The following is a 16,349-nucleotide window of genomic DNA, read 5'->3' on the forward strand; positions in this document are numbered from 1 at the left end:
CATAAATTCTAATAGAAATACCCTCATAACAAGCAAAGATAAAGATTAGGATCAACACTCACCTAGGCTCTACAAAATTGGGATTCAAATCGGGACAATGGTGCCCTTTATAAATTCCTGATAAATTACTAGTAGCTTATGAAACTTGTTGCTTCCTGTGAACTTCATCTTTCATTTGCTTTCACATCTCTCATTCCTTTTAATCAGCTGTTTGCACATTTTCACTTTAACTAATTTACTGACATCCTAGGTATTTTGCTTCTGAGAATCAGTGTTTCCTTTTCACTCCAAGTCATCTTGTCTTATTATGGGCAGGACACTTCCAGTTTTCGAAAGCTCATGCTATTCAATTAAACCAGTTGAATCCTTTGCTTTTGGGATTACTCATTTGACTCGCTAACAGGACCTCAGAATGTTGAAAGTATTGACAGCTGCACTAGTGTTTCAATTTTGTTCATGGTTCACGATCCACCCATGAAGAAGAATTATCTTTGCTTTTTGTTAATCTAAGAACTCTTTCTGTCGTGCAGCGAATTTGCAAACGTTTCTACTTTTCAAAACAGCCTAGAAAATTAATGTCACCAGGTAGGAGGATTCACATGCACGAACATATATTGAGGTAGCTCAGTATGAATGCCAGTGTGTATAGTGTAATCATACAACAGCGGTCTACGTTCGTTTCTTATACATGATGTTCCATACTGCCATAGGTTCTGTTCCTTCTTTCCCGGTATTCGTCAACATACCTCTTTCAGACAGTGGTTATTTGCGTGTGAACTCATCATCCCCTCTCAGACTGCTAGGTCGATATCTTTAACATTTTATGGTCCTGTTTTTTACCAGTTCTTGACTTTTTCGTCGAGAGACGGATGGTATAACATGTGCTCGGTATTGCATTATATTAACAAAGTTAATGTCAATGTGAATGACCTCTATAACCTTGCATTCCACTCAAGCATGTTGAAAGCACATAAATATTTATTCAGATATTTGATCTTTGGATGCCATATTCTGTTTTGTTGTAATCCGTTTGGGAGACTTGAAACCTTTAGACCGTGGAAAAAATATCGTTCCTTGGGTTTTTTACAAAGTTGCGGAGGCAGCAAGTGTCTATTTTTATTGTCCAGCTTATCCGGATAATTTTTATTGTCAAGATATTACAAACTGTCCTCTATAACAGAGATATTATATACAGGCAGTGCTGAAGGAACAATTCTGAGCATTTTCACATGCTCCATGAAGAAGGAAAATACTTTGTCAACAACAATAACAAGGCAGTATTGCTGAAGGCAATGAGTACTTGGGCCGTGATAGAGTAATTTTGAGGACAATATATACTACTATTCAAATATGGTCTTGAATTTCCTCCTGTCAATTAGGCATTTGATTAACTGGTTATTAAAAGAAGCAATGGCATGACAACGGCAAAATATGTCTAGCAACTTTTGTGGAGTTTGAGGCAGGGGTTCTTTATTTATAGTGGAAATTGCTTAAACTCCTTAAATATTCAAATTACAGCAAATTTCTTTTGTTCTCGATGGTAGATGTCTAATAAATATTAGTATGTGCACAAATAACATGGTGTTTGTTTAACTATATTTTGGTGGAGATTTCAGAATCCGATCGTGACCACCCCCTCACAAAGTCTAATGGTGCGTCCCTAAGTGAATTGTTCTGGCATTGGGAAGCAACTCAACATTACAGGATTTTATTAGAGCCAGTTAGAGGGCCCTGAGAGGTAACTGCAAAATATTCATTATCTATACAAGTTGAATAGTTGTTTGAATGGAAATTGTCAGTGAAACATGGTTAATTTGCCATTCTATATGAACAATGAGAGGAACTGAAAAACACAACATAATTGGCTTTTAAGGTTATTTTTATTACAATTAGCAAAATGTCACCACAACAGACACTGCATTTTTACAATTGGTAGACTTGCTTTGTTTAACACTGCAGGATTACCGATTAATATACTGTCAAGAAAATGCCGAGTTAGCACTAATTTGGTGTATCCAGACGCAGATTCTGAAGTGATTGCATGCATGCATGCAAGCTGTTGTAAAACGATTCACTGACAATGACATAGTCCCCACTTGTAATAGGAGTTAGTCTTGATGGGGCAGGGAAATGTGGTCATTAAGAAGTATCACTGAAGTGTACATGTTGAGATCTATGGGCACGTAGGTCTGTGTTGTTGTTCCCAATTTGAAACATCAGGCATGTCTAAGTTCTGGTTCTAAATCGGGAAAAAAGATCAGACCTCTAGCTGTATTGGCCAGCCAAGAAATACATATGTGCATAATAAATGAGGTACAAGATGTGACATATTAGGGTCTAATATCTTATCAAAATGAAGGGTATAGAACTTGTGGTTACTGGGTTATGCATATATATGTATAATCAAGGTCAAAGGTCATCAACACTGGACAAAATGCTTGATATGCGCTTATCATATTTACGTATATTGACGTATATTGAACACAATACTAATTGCATATGCAGCGTATATCTTTGTATATGGAACATTCCAATACGTTGATATGCGTAGCGTATTTCTCTGAAGATCATGAGTATACGTAATGCAGATCTTTGCACACTAAGTATACACTGTAGTTTTGCATTTTAATAGCATACGTACTGTATGCTTAATGTATTTGACACATGTAAAGAATCAGTATATGTGTATATATATTGTTGTATATCAAACATTTTGCCAAGAGCAAGGTCACGTGACATTTTGAAAAAAAACCATTGTATTGCTAATTAATCCCTATATGCCAAAAATCAGACTTCTAGCTCTATTCGCTTGCCCAGAATTAGATATGTGCATAATTAATGAGGTGAAGCGTGTGTTGGCATAAGGTCTCCCATCCTACTAAATATAAAGAACATAGCACTTGTGGTCACTTATTCATTGGCATAAACGTATATTTAAGGTAAAAGGTCATCGAGGTCACATGACATTTTGTCAAAAAATTTCTACCCTATAGTTATCCCTATATACCAAAAATAGCGTCAATGACACTGTAGCTCCCATCCTGGACTATTTAGTGTTTGTTCTCTGGTCAGATATTTGAACATGTGTGAAAGGGATAAAGTGCATGAAGTGAAAATACTTAAATGTAATGTACCGGAGACAGTGAAATATGTTTAATGTATTTATTCAGAATATAAAATGGAAAAAATACAGAATGAGATATATCGAATACTGTGATACAACCATTAACTCAACAAGTCATTTCCAATGACATAGTCCCCACTTGTAATAGGAGTATTAGTCTTTATGGGGCAGGAAAATGTGGTCATTAAGAAGTATCACTGGAGTGTATATGTTGAGATCTATGGGCACATAGGTCTATGTCGTTGTTCCCAATTTGAAACACATGAGGCATGTCTAAGTTATGGTTCTAAATCGGGGAAAAATATCAGACCTCTAGCAGTATTGGCCAGCCAAGAAATACATATGCGCATTATAAATGAGGTACAAGATGTGACATCTTAAGGTCTAATACCCTATCAAAATTGGAGGGTATAGAACTTGTGGTTACTGAGATATGCATATATATGTATAATCAAGGTCAAAGGTCATCGAGGTCACATGACATTTTGAAAAAAAAAATTATATTGCTAATTAATCCCTATATGCCAAAAAATCAGATCTCTAGCTCTATTCGCTTCCCAGAATAAGTTGTGTACATAATTAATGACGTAAAGCATGTGTTGTCATAAGGTCTCCCATCCTACTAAATACAAAGGACATAGCACTTGTGGTTACTTATTTATTGACATAAACATATATTTTAGGTAAAAGGTCATCGAGGTCACATGACATTTGGTCAAAAAAATTTTTCTCCTATAGTCATCCCTATATACCAAAAATCAGACATCCAGCTCTATTGGCTTGCTCAGAATGAGATATGTGCATAATTATTGAGGTACAGTATGTGGTGTCATAAGGTGTCCAATCATACCAAATATGAAGGGTGTAGCACTTGTGGTTACTGAGTTATGGACAAATATGTATATTGGAGGTCAAAGGTCACCGAGGTCACGTGACATTTTGTCAAAAAAATTGTATTGCTAAGTTATCCCTATATACCAAAAATCAGACCTCTAGCTCTATTGGCTCGCTCAAAATTAGATATGTGCATAATTAATGAGGTACAATATGTGGCGTCATAAGATGTCCCATCATACCATACATGAAGGGTGTAGCACTTGTGGTTACTGAGTTATAGCCAAATATGTATATTTGAGGTCAAAGGTCACCGAGGTCACGTGACATTTTGTCAAAAAAATTGTATTGCTAAGTTATCCCTATATACCAAAAATCAGACCTCTAGCTCTATTGGCTCGCTCAAAATTAGATATGCACATAATTAATGAGGTACAATATGTGGCGTCATAAGGTGTCCCATCATACCATACATGAAGGCTGTAGCACTTGTGGTTACTGAGTTATAGCCAAATATGTATATTTGAGGTCAAAGGTCACCGAGGTCACGTGACATTTTGTCAAAAAAATTGTATTGCTAAGTTATCCCTATATACCAAAAATCAGACCTCTAGCTCTATTGGCTCGCTCAAAATTAGATATGCACATAATTAATGAGGTACAATATGTTGCGTCATAAGGTGTCCCATCATACCATACATGAAGGGTGTAGCACTTGTGGTTACTGAGTTATAGCCAAATATGTATATTTGAGGTCAAAGGTCACCGAGGTCACGTGACATTTTGTCAAAAAAATTGTATTGCTAAGTTATCCCTATGTACCAAAAATCAGATCTCTAGCTCTATTGGCTCGCTCAAAATTAGATATGTGCATAATTAATGAGGTACAATATGTGGCGTCATAAGGTGTCCCATCATACCATATATGAAGGGTGTACCACTTGTGGTTACTGAGTAATGGACAAATATGTATATTTCAGGTCAAAGGTCACAAAGATCACGTGACATTTTTTCAAAATTTCCGAGATATCTGCATGAACGGATGGATTCACGGATGGACGAACAGACGGACATGACCCAATCTATAAGCCCACTGGACTTCATCCATGGGGACTAAAAATTGTGTCACTACATCCTTTTTGCAATATGAGAAACTAAATTTTTATTTTTCGTGGCCTTATACATTGGAGTCTATGGAGATCCGCCTTATACATGGGAGTCTATGGACGTGTAAACTAAAAATACGCAAATTTCAACACGATTTGCCCAAATTTGGGAAAGGTCACTCCTATGCACTTCCATACCAAGTTTCAAATCAATCGGACTTGTGGTTTCAGAGAAGAAGATTTTTTGACCAAAAATGGGAGAAAATTACAAAAAAAATAATGAAAAATAGCAAGTCCAAGATACTTACCCAAGATTTGCACAATCATTTCATGTCAGCCCAAAGTACTTACATGCTAATTTTTCATGTAATCTGCTCAGTGGTTATTGAGTTTTTTTCAATTTTGACTGTTTTTACATTTTTTCACTTAATTTGCATATTTTTGGCAATGACAACTTCATTTGAACAAAATCTCATCTACAGCCCATCATCCATGTACACACCAAATATCAAGATGAAATGTACAGCGGTTTTGGAGTTTTTGATGTTGACGGACAGACATACAGACATACAGACATACAGACATACAGACATACAGACATACAGACATACATACATACAGACATTTCCCTAGCCTATAAGAATAGCTTCCATTGCCATATATACATATGGCTATGGGAGCTAAAAATCGGACATCCAGCTCTATTTGCTTGCTCAGAATTAGATATGCGCATAATTAATGAGGTATAATATGTGGTGTCATAAGGTGTCCCATCATACCAAATATGAAGGGTGTAGCACTTGTGGTTACTGAGTTGTGGACAAATATATATATTTGAGGTCAAAGGTCATTGAGGTCACGTGACATTTTGTCAAAATAATTGTATTGCTAAGTTATTCCTATATACCAAAAATCAGACCTCTAGCTCTAATTGGCTCGATCAAAATTAGATATGTGCATAATTAATGAGGTACAATATGTGGTGTCATAAGGTGTCCCATCATACCAAATATGAAAGGTTTAGCACTTGTGGTTACTGAGTTATGGACAATAATGTATATTTGAGGTCAAAGGTCACCAAGGTCACGTGATATTTTGTCAAAATGTCTGAGATATCTGCGTGAACCGATGGACTCACTGATGGACTCACGGACGGATATGACCCAATCTATAAGCCCCCTGGACTTTATCCGTGGGGACAAAAAACTGTGTCACTGCATCCTTTAGGCAATATGAATACGATGAGAAACTAAATTTTTATTTTTCTTGGCCTTATACATGGGAATCTATGGAGAACTGCCTTATACATGGGAGTCTATGGAGGTTTAAACTAAAAAGTCCTCTAACACGGCCAAATTCGATCGCATTGTGAAACAAATCGACGTGCATCTGTATTGGGTTGGGTACTATTCTTGTGCAAAGTTTGAAAGAAATTGACCAGGGCATGTCTGAGATATCTGCATGAACGGAAGGACGGACGGACGGACTGACATGACCAAACCTATAACTCCCCCAGGACTTCGTCCGTTGGCACTAAAAACAACGCAACAGTTATTACAGCTACACCGGCGGTAGGTTCATATCCAGATCCCCGTACGGTCTGTTGCCGTGGCTTGAAAACAATCTCATAAACCTGGCCATATGGGCAATTGTGTATGGGCAGCTAGTTGCTGCGAATCCGTAGCCTCTGCCACTCGGGTAGCTTGGTCACTGGAGTGGTAGGCCCCACTCCGAGCAGAACACGTCAAGGAGTGGCAGGGCTCGATTTCGCAGCAAGGCAGCTGCATGCTTGACTTCCCGGAGAAGGCGAGCTGTCACGTTCAAGCTCAGGATTATTTGTCGATCAAATTTCAGTAAATTTACCTTACCTAGATGAAATTTTGTCTATAGGGTGAAATTTTGCCGAAGTTTGACAAAATTACATCGATTTTTAGGTTCATATCCGACATTTTGAGTTTTGAGTGCAGACAGAAATAAGTTTTGAGGCAACATGGCTGCGACCCCATGTTGACCCCTAGCCCTGCGTACGATGCTATGTGCTACAGCTAACCACGGTCCCTAGCGAGAGAGTTGCCGACATCGACGGTTATTTACGAGAAGTGAATAAAAGACTGTCATTTTTGGAAGCGATCGAGTAGCTGAGGTAGGCTGGGATACGACTTGGGCCCAAGAACGCTGAATTTCGGCAGTAATTTGGCTTTTTACGTCAAGTCCAAAAATGGATTTGAAGTCACCGACCCTTCGTACGTACGGGTCTTGGCAGGGCTGTGGTGAGCGGGGCGATTAGCTGTAGCGGAACACACAGCATCGTACGCAGGGCTAGTTGACCCCAAGTGAAAATGTGTTCGCGATCAAATCTTCCTATATTTTTTTCAGAATTTTCGACAAAATCATTGCTTCTTAAATCTTTTGTAAAATATAAAATACTAAAATAAAAATGCGATGTGCCATGTCTCCAGATTTCTAAAATATCGTTCGTTGACCGTTCGACGGAATACTCATTTCGCAAACTTGTGACGCAGTTGAAATTCAATACTGACCGCCAAATAATCTTAATGAGACGAGATCCAAATTATCCAACCATTCGCGTTAGAGTTCAGCTTGCTTAGAGTATCATAACATTCTTCGGCCTTCGTTTAGATCGACCCTAATTCTCCCATTAGGAAATAAATACACAAGCTACCTTGACAAAACTTCGTGCACCATCCAGAACCAACGCACTACAAATCTGTCTTGACGTCACATCTCCTTACATGGTAATCGGCATACCGTATTTTTAGCAAAGGAGACACAGAATACGTCGGAGTATTCAGTTTCAAAACGTATTACATTGTGTGATGTTGTCAAAAAAAGGTAATGTTACTGCAGTGGTATAAATTACAAAACACAAAAGTTCAAATCAGTTTATTTTGGACTGGCTTTACCCAACATTTCATATTGTTTCTTATGTCAGATTTGACCACGTGCTCACTGGCGACCCCTTTACATGCAAATTTTGTGTCAAATGGTGTGTTCTCCTGAAAAAACAAACGTACGATTTCTAAATGAAGGAGGCGAAATTTGCCCTCAAAACTCGAAACCACCCCTTTATGGGGTGTACCTAGCTATTTTGAACGAGCTTCTCGAATCTGCAGCTCTATTTCGAAATGATGGTCTGGTTTTCTCAGCTCAAGGATAAGTGTTCTCCATCGCTGTGGGCATTACTATTCTCAACTGGGGGTAAAGTTTCCAGTCTTAATGTTTTTCATCGTGTCCGGGATATAAAACCTCTCCTTTTCACAATTTTACTTTGATTAACACTAGTCCACATCTTGTCAGCGATTAAACATGTTTCAAGTTTAAATGTTAAATTCTGGTCTCGAGCCCTCTTGTTCGACCAAACTGAAATTACCCCTCCCACTTTGGCTCGTCCAGTGGGTGTAGCAAGGGTCGTGCCATCGCCTAGGAAACGGAGGGTGCATTAATTGTTGCATTTCGATGCACATTTTGATTATATTCAGAAGATTTTGTGGCAAAAACTCAGATAGTGAAGCATTAATATTCACATCTCACTTATTCAAGACTGGCTGAGAGCAGCACTTCCATTCAGTTAACATCATTACGCCATTTATTATGCCAAGAAAGATGAAGCCAAGACATTTTGCCCTCCCTGGTCTCAGCCAGAAATGGTTATACCTTACAGTTTTTTCCCACGGAATGAAAACAAATGTACTTGGGCTGAGGCCCAAGTACAATAATGCTGTGTATACTTATACAGTCCTGCAGCTGAATAGTTTGCATATTGTCGCATGCTCTGGGGAGTAGAACGATCGTGTGCCGATGATCACCCATTTTGGTAACAATATATTTGGTATGATGTACAGTCAAAACAGTCACTGTTTAAGCAGCATGTGCGATTTTATTCGTAAAAAAGTCAGTGAGGTAATGGTGAAACATCAGTAACAGCCCTATGATCGAAATGTGCTCGACATGTTTTTGCTGTTTGGTAAAGCTACGACTAACAAGCAAAACAATCTTCCTGGACCGGATATCGGTCAAAGATCAATACAAAAAATATTTGTACTGACTGAAAAGAGGCTAAACGACAAATAAAATACAAAATGCCACAATCAGGTAATTAAACAATGAAAAATGGATTAGAAGCTCACTGATTTGGAAAGAGTCTTCTACCACACTACGCGAATAACTCCACACGCTATACAGCTCTTGTGCAATATTTCGGGAAGAACTTAGACACAGCAGTAGCGCAGGACTTGAGTTGAATAAACAGTCCTTGTTGACAAGTAACAGCACGGAACTCCGACCACTACGATATTTCATAAGTACATGCCATGCACTCACCAGCACTTTAGCGTTTTCTCGAAGGACAGTCCGCGTGGATGTAACGGGAAGGCGTTTCCAACATCACGGTTACGCACTCATGAGAGAGCTTGAGTGTTTCCAGGAAGACCAGTCCGGACAGTACACAACTCAACACTACCTCTTCGAAGCAGGACAATCCAAATTTCACGGGAGGAGGAGTCAGGACTGGAAAGCACGCCTTTGTTTTCTAACATCCAAGTTTTATAATGTACTAGACCTTAAACATTCGGCTACATAAAGCGACAGACATCACTGTGTTTAAAGGTGTCCTGAACGCCAATAAAGAAATATAAGGACAACAGTGATTATCAAGAAGAAAATACAAAAGACGCATCCAAAAAGTAGCAGGAAGCTATGTATGGTTCCTCGGCTGGTATTTCCGTCTCCCCGAGTTGTACAGCAATTCATGTGAATAACAGTACCACCATTATTGTTGAAGACCTAAATGCAAATGAACAATTAACTGTGTTATACTCAAACAATTTTACAAATGTTTTAACTGAAAATGTTTCACTACTTTTGAATAAGGAAAAAATCAAATCAAAAATCTCTGTGAAACACTTTTACAACAGTCCACTGATCTCTACCTGTTAGATATTAACTTTAAACTCGTTTTCCAATTAAAACAGTGGTGTCTAAGAATAAAATGTTAAAATGATAAAAATTGCCAAACATGTATGGTACTGATAATTTTAAGGTTTAAACTTCAATAATAAGACTTTCAGCTTCCTCAATCCAAAAACCAAACATATGCGCACACCACAATGGTAACTCCTACCGTAAATACACAAAACCCAATTGGAAGGAACAGTTTGTGTCTGGTGACCGATTATTAGCGGCTGCTCCAGCCCTACAAACCATATCTCGGAATTTCTTTTATAAAACCAATCGTCCAAAGACAACCAACACACGTCAAGGACACAAAAGACATCGATAAAAATACCAGAAAACTCTATTCTTGTAACACTTTGTATTTTGAAAAAGAAATTTGCTTTATCTCTAGGCCTACTTGTGAAAAATTGCTTTGAAGCAACCTCTAAAAAATTGCTGCCAGGTTGCGTAAAACAAATTTGTCGCTATACCCATTTCCTCCAGACCCCTAGAAATCAAATGGGCCACCCATAAGGTAGGAAATTATTAGTTTTGTAGCCACACCATCGTCGTACACAACGTGCCTCTTTACGGCAACATCTTTTTGCGTAGGTCAGCGGAGCGGAAATTATGCTCTGGCTCGCGAGAATGAGCTAAGCATATTGTTCTAGTAACTACCAGGTGCTTATAACGTCGAATCGCCGTGACTTACCATGTTATTGTTGGTATTATGAACACTGATATTATTGATTTTAATTTGTAAATTGGTAGATTCATGGTTTCTAGCATCACGAGCGTCTTGAAAGCGACTCAGGTTGAAGTCAACAATATCTCCGGGGGAACTTTCCACGTCGTTGTAGGCCATATTCAATGTCGTCAAATCGCCGCTCTATAAAAATCAATAGTTTATGGTTAGTCTGACTTGACGAAAGATGACCAAGTTTCAAGGATCGACATTTACACGCGATTTTGGAGCAAAACGAACAAAGGATGTGTAAGATGATCACAGACCTGACTTCATCGAGCCGTGATTTAGTCTAGGTTTACTTGTTAGGATCACTCATAAACTGAACTTTTGAAGACAAAACCAAGACACTTGAAGCACCTTTTAAAGACGTTTTTGTGGAAATTATACACCATGTAGGTCCTGCCAGTGCGCAGTATATACGCAAAGTCTGTTTGCAATAAAAATAAATTCATATCGTACTTCGAATTTGCAGCAACAGTTTCTTGTCAGCAACGGCGGTCAAAATATAGGAAGAATAAACTTAAAGCGGTACCAATGGTCGGGCGTCAATTGTGCAAGAACATTGTAACACATGTTAATATCTCAGTGTTTACTTTGGGGTTAGGTTAGCTTCACCATCCAGACCTCGTCGATGCGATGGGAGGAGCGAAAGCAACGAAAGAAACATATAACTAGGGTAAAAAAATAAGCAGCCATCAAGTTATTACTAATCAAATTTACACAACGACTTCACAGTCGTTATCACATTTCCTTTTTCACATTAAGTTATATGTTTTTGTCGACACTTGAAAATAGCTTAAGTAAAAACATCCGTAAAAGAAATTATACTGCAAATGACGACCAAACGCATGCAGATACTGCCACCAACAAGGCTTTGTAGTAACATAAGATTGTAAAAATCCTTAACACTTTGACAATTTTCGCCATTTTTTTTATACTTACAAATTGCCACAATGTAACCAAATCACCTGGCAATGCCTGGACCAAATAATCCGTGAAATTTCGCGGCCAAACTATATATCTAGTTGAAATCGGTATATGGGTATATCGACATATCGATATTTTGGTAATAACCTAATTTCTTATTTGATTTTTACACTTGCATTTTAGGTCAATCCCTTTACACACCGATGTATCGATTTCCCGTATGACGATCGACATATTTGACATTCTTGATTGTCACGAGCTTCTTTCGTTTAAACTAAATTCAATTAACTTTTTAGAATTACAGCTTGTGCGGTACATTTTGCTTCCATCAATTGTCGGAATATGAAAGGTAATAATTTATATCTGAAGTAATCTAGGAATTTAGTGACTTTTCAGTCACATGTTGAGGAATGTTCGATACCAACTTTGCTATTGACCGACTGTTCGATATTGTAATAAGAACATCCCTTTAAAATAACGATTACGGTGGAACTTAAGGCACCAAAAACCGTGACCGCGGGCAATTTTGTTTGAAGTAGATAATGATTTATGCTTTTATCGTCATCATTTTCATATTCGAAACTCTCCGAAGATGCATTGTACACGTTAGCCACATCACATTCCAATGACGACAGACATACACGAAAAGTAAGGTATCGTCGCACTGATATTTGCTACTTCACTTGTGCAAGTCTCTCTTCGCATCTCTGCTTCCATGTCATCTGCCTAAATCGACACGAGGCCGTCCCGTCGGAACTCTGCTTCTTTCACGAGCACAGACGATTGCAAAATGGTTAATATACGTCCCGCAGAATTCGGGGAGGGAACGGGAGGGCGCCCGACGCTTGGCATCCACGGTGTTACTCGGGCAAAAAATAAGTAGCAGTCATGTTATGACGAATCAAATTTAATCTACCGATAGGGCTAATTTACACTTTCACAGTCGCCATTTTTACTTTTCCACACAAGGTTTCATATGGTCGACTCTTGAAAATAGCTTCTAGTAAAACGAACCACAAAGAAACTGCAAATGACGACCAAATGAACGCAGATACCACAACCAACAAGGCTCTGTGGTAACATAACATTGAATACACCCTTCACACTTTGATATTTTCGACATATTTTGTATTATTACATATTTCACAAAGTCACCAAATCACCTAGCAACGAATAGCCCTCAACACCCCTCGGCCAAATCCCCGCAAAATCGAATGTGACATTCGGGCAATATATCTATATATCTGTTTAATAGCCTAAAAACCGAAATACCCAACACACATTATCACTTCAGTTCAATCACATGTGTTGACCAAATGATATACGTATTCATGAAAGCCAAGCCGTACCAATGAAGTAATCGACTGGTCGCATTGTGTACAGCGAAAAAAGAATGGCATGTTGGAAGTTTGTAAAACGTGTCGTTTTAACACACTTTATAGAAAGGAAAATGACTTATTAGCAATAAACCTATCAATCGATATGCTTATTGTTTGACCGCAAATATCACGGATTCTTCTGATTTTCCGATCCGAGGGAGAGACATTTTATGTGTGATTCAGGTATTTGTAGGCCTAGTCCTCATCGCACAGTGTAACACATTGTGTTCCTACTTCCAATGAATCATTTTGCCTGTGATGTCGTCACTTTCCATGGGTGCGTGTACTTTTCTGCATTCCTAGTTAGCCGACAAAATTGCCGAAGGTTGTGATGAAACAACTTTGCTGAAAATAATTTTATACGTCATAAATATACTGGTATCACATGTACGTGATGCAAATGCGCAAAGGGCGAACTCAGGCAGAGAAGTTTAAGTAGTACCATATTAAGACCACTTGTTACTATGCAAATATTCACTGGAATTCGAAGTGAAAGCGAAAATACGAGCTCAATGTACTTGCGCTTCGTCGTTATTTCACGGAAAATTCATTGTTGCCATGGCTCAGTGATACGTTTCAGTAGCAGTACAAAAAGTTTTTTTTTCTTTTCATTGAAATTGTTCCGTGAAACGTCTTGGAAATCATTCAAAAGCGGTTCGTTGTGAAGTACCTGATAGAACGGAAAATGACATTACAGCAATATTGCTATAAGTCGATATATGCCCACTCGAACTAGATATGTTGTTTAGCCGCGAAATGTTACAGAGAGAGAGAGAGAGAGAGAGAGAGAGAGAGAGAGAGAGAGAGAGAGAGAGAGAGAGAGTGTGTGTGTGTGTGTGTGTTCTGCTAACGCGTCGTCAGGAAATACAGTGGAAGGCCACTTAGGAATTTTTTCAGTTTTTTACATAGTATGGTGATATTACTTTTCTGAATATAATGAGTAAGCTATTCATATTCAGGCTGACAGTTATATTATTCAAAGCATTCATTAATACAGGTTGAAACCAAAAACATATGCATAGATATGCATTTTTATATTATACAGCTTACAAGGCAACACATATTGATGATACGTCATCTTTTTCAATTGACATTTTTCAAGCGATAAGAGCGTTTTCAGCTAGAGGGACAGCGAAATCATGAAAGTATACTCGCGTACATCCGAGTTACTAGTATTTAAGTTCATAAGCACTACTGAAATTAGTTTCCAAATGTTACGCGTATGAGAATTTCAAGATTTCTTGAAAAATAAACAAAAAAGTGACTGGATTCTACTTTGTATACTCTACAAATGAATATGTACTTTGCACATATTAACTCACACTTTGGTATATTTTCTTAACTTTTATTTAAAAATCAATACATCTGATAGCAACTCAGATTCAGGACATTTTTTCGCGTATGAATGAAGATCGAATATTCTCAGAAATTTGTGTCATGCTATTCTGTTTACCGCCTATAGTTTGATCGATTGAATCGGTATATTAGGAATTCATCAATGGAAAGATCCATGAAGAGTTTTACACTGGTGTTTGTAGATGACACAATTACAGCACCCATTCTCTGAAAACGCAATGGCAAAGCGAGCTACAGAGCTGTCAATATCATTTTAATAGCAATATAAATTTTCTATGTTTCAAAAACATTTCACGGAACCATTTTAATGAAAAGACAAAAAGACCCTCTGTCACGAATACTCACACGAATCACTGAGCCATGGCAACAATGAATTTTCTGTGAAATAACGACGAAGCGCATGTACATCGAGCTCGTATTTTCGCTTTCACTTCGAATTCCAGTGAATATTTGCATAGTAATGTATGGTCTTAATATGGCACTACTTATACTTCTCTGCCTGAGTTCGCCCTTTGCGCATTTGCATCACAAACACGTGATGCCAGTATATATATGATGCATATATGCAGTTTCAGCAAAGTCAATTCGTCACAACTGAGGACAATTTTGTCGACTAGTCAGCTATGTGGAAAGCTGACCGCTATGGAATGTGACAACATCATTGGACTTAGGAACACAAGGTCTCACTCTTTGCGATGAGGACTCGGCCTACAAGAAGAACGACAAATACTTGAATCACGCGTAAACTGTCTTCACTTAGAAGGGTTAATATAAGAAGCGATAAGAACTTATCGTGCCGACGAGTGATTTACCTAGCTACGTTATGGAAAAGGGACTACCAAATGCAGGCCTGATTAGTAATTTGCAGGAGTCAGTTGGCGTAAAAGAAGAAAAGAATATGTTTATGCCGAAGTCTGTGCGTTCAAGATTTCATCGGGTTATTTTAACGGATCTAATCATTCCTGAGTGTTAGTTCACGCACATCTTGATATTAGCTGCAGACATATATAACATATTGAAATACTCGGTTTAAGTTGATCGATTGATCGTGTTTAGTGTGATCAGTATCGGGATATAAAATATCGTTTTGAGTGGAAATAATATACCCTGTCGTCCATTACTCTATGGGAAGTCTTCGCACCAGAGATACCATGCGGCTATGTAGGAATCCGGTAATTGTTCAAATTTGAGAGTCAGGATTTACCAAAATAGTATTAGGCCAAAAGAATATTTTAAAAGCTTCAATGTTCGAATTTGCGTTCCCGATGTGCATTCTACCTTAATTATTCATGTTCATAGCGGAATGGGAGTGGCTTTAGCGTATTAACAAGTTACAAATTCTTTTATAAAACAAGCAATATGCATGCATCGGTAATGTTTGTTGGTGTTATCAACTAAAACGTTAAATACAATAGTAAAACTCTGAAAAATATCAAAACCGCCAAAACTTCGGCAGAACTGGTCACATGGTCGTTAATAAAAATGATTACATGATTTTATTTTTTTTAAATCACCGACTTGAACCAAGTCTAGTAGTATATAGTTCTTCGCAGAGAGAGAGAGAGAGAGAGAGAGAGAGAGAGAGAGAGTGTGTGTGTGTTCTGCTAACACGTCGTCAGGAAATACTGTGGTAGGTCACTTAGGAATTTTTTTAAGTTTTTACACAGTATGGTGAAATTACTTTTCTGAATGTAACGAGTAAGATATTCATACCGAAAACAGACTGACAGTTATGTTATTCAAAGCATTCATTCATCATGAATGAAGATCGACTATTCTCAGAAATTTGTGTCACCCTATTCTGTTTACCGCTTATACTTTGATCGATTGAATCGGTATACTAGTAATTCGAAGAGTTTTACACTGGTGTTTGTAGCTGACACAATTACAGCACTCATTCTCTCAAAATGCAATGGCAACGC

This window comes from Ptychodera flava, chromosome 16, assembly GCF_041260155.1.
Source record: "Ptychodera flava strain L36383 chromosome 16, AS_Pfla_20210202, whole genome shotgun sequence".
Lineage (NCBI taxonomy): Eukaryota > Metazoa > Hemichordata > Enteropneusta > Ptychoderidae > Ptychodera > Ptychodera flava.